A 2500-nucleotide genomic window follows, 5' to 3' on the forward strand; every position below is an offset into this window, starting at 1 on the left:
CCTTTAAACGTGATAGTTTGTGATCAAATTAAAAAGCTGGAGTTGCGAGGTATCGGTGTGTTCCTTCTTTGTGACGCTCCTGTCTCTTCAACATTGGCGTGGTGGCAGCCACTCCTTACCCACCTCTCCAAGAGCCTGAGAACCGTCTCGCTGATTTAAGCAATGACAAGTCTTCCTACCTTGTGGTCAATTAAGTGAACTCTTACAAGCCATTATTTTGATCTCAAGGAGAAAATCGCTTCACCTTTTCTTATCGTCACATCATGAATTCTAATAGAGCTCCAAAGCAGTGGTCCCTCAAAAAGAACGAAACCATTACTACATTCCCTTTCTCTCGATGCTAATTTTGTCCCATTTTTAGCTAACAAGTTTACGTGGCTGAAAAAGTCTTTGACTGCTCCCAACAGAGGACTCAAGCCTGATTCCGGCCACTTGCCTACGTACTGCCTTTAAGAAAAACGTACACCCTGAGCTCATGTTGGCCAGATAGCCAACTTTAGCCCCGTTATTTCATGTAGTTCAATCGTGAAAAATTCAACTTCCATCAGATCCGTTTGGCAAGCCATAAGGACCCACTATGGCATCCAGTCTACTAGTGCACGCTTCCTAGATATCTCCATCATCAAACTTGAGGTCGACGAACACCCCAAAGATTTATTTCAGCGTTTAATGTCCTTCACTGAACATAACCTACTAGTTGCCAATGGCCCATTAACTCACCATGGTGTACACGTTACTTCTGATTAAGAACTGACCCCCACCCTTGAAGATATGGTCGTTTTAACTTGGTTAAAACTCTTATACTCTGACCTACCCTACCCTACATTACCCTACTTGTAAACAGTGAAGTTAACGGCGACAAGTTAGCTCACATTATAATTCAGTTACTCCATCGAAAGCTGAATGGAAGGCTGCTTCTTAACAGCAATGAAGGGCAGAACGCCAATAACACCAAGGCCTTACAAACGGTGTTCATGTTGTACCCAGAAATGTTTGACGTTGGGTGCCGATCTCCCACAAAGCTTTCTAGACCGGGTGTGTTCGAGAAAAGGCTTGAGCACAAAGAAAACCAAAATAAATATAGAAAAATGATCAGAAAACCTCTACGTCATGTTAGAATTTTAATATATTGAACGTGGGCTATTTCCACAGCTAACATTGTCTTCAGGAAAAAAGCTTCTGATGACTAAGGAATTTTCTCCCATTGAACCATTATCACCAGAAGTGCTGCCGACATTGCCGAACGCGTTACATAGTATTTCGGACATAAGTGTCTTCTATTAATGTGGATGCTCAATCTTTCTTTGTTACTACACAAAACGTTTCTGGATGTGGGTGTGATAGACTTTCCTTTGCCATTTGTGTACTGGTTTCAGATAAACATCCACGACAGTCAAGAAAATGATTCGGGCAAAAAAATCAGAAAGAGAAAGAAGTGAAAAAGAGTTGTCACCACTAGTGAGTATAAAATAATGACTATTACGATATACAGCAACATTGTGACCCACGAATTTCAAATATTTGAGAAGAAATACTGGAAAAAAAGTTTAACCACAGGTTAACAATACCCAAGGTGATATAATTTTGATAAGGATAAATGTAAATAAAGATTTTCACGACAAGTGCAGATCTCCTATTGAAATTCGTCTTGTAATATTGTGCTTATTTTTATAGCGTTGAACAAGTATAGTTGATACTGAAAATTTTTGTGCAATGTAAGAGCATCTATTGTGATTACATAACCTATTCGGCAGGAAAATGTGGAAGGATCGCTGAGATTTTTCTTCTTTCTTTTTTTCTTTTTCTAACCGTTGCATATCACAGATCAAATATGCAACGAGTAGTTAACTTTCTTATTGGCTGCAATCTCTACGGTATGGGATAGAGGTACTTCCCTCTTGTTAGGTCCAGGCAATGTAGGATGACATTTGTACACCATATTGTACATTTGCAAGTGGTGTTATCTGGAAAGACGTAAAAACCCTACACATAGGAATGTCTGATATGCACAAGGCATTCATGGTTTCTCTCTTTAGGCCCTTGACCAGATGGAAAAGTGGATGGCTTAATGGTGGTATATGTAATCCATCCGAATGGAAAGTGCTTAGGCGTGGTCCAAATTGCTGTTTAAAATATCAAGCTTTTAATTTATATGTCCTTTTTAAATCGTAATATAAATTATTAATGAATACATGGCCTTACTGGAAAAACGAGCCAACAAACGTTTTGTAAGTATAAAATAAATACAACAGAATCACAGGATTGGTCTTAAATAGCTGCTCACTTTCCGACTTTTTAATTGCAGGGGAAGTTTGTCATCATCGCAGACAGCTTTTTCATAGAATACGTTACAAAGGGAACAGCATGGCACACAAAAGTAATTTTTAAACTAAATCACATAAACCGCTTTATTTTACAATTAAGTGGAACATTTTTCAGTGAACAAACATACATTTAAGGTAAAGGGTTACAATTTTGGCAGACAAATGAAGTGTCTGAA

Source organism: Montipora foliosa, chromosome 9 (genome assembly GCF_036669935.1).
Source record: "Montipora foliosa isolate CH-2021 chromosome 9, ASM3666993v2, whole genome shotgun sequence".
Classification (NCBI taxonomy): Eukaryota; Metazoa; Cnidaria; class Anthozoa; order Scleractinia; family Acroporidae; genus Montipora; species Montipora foliosa.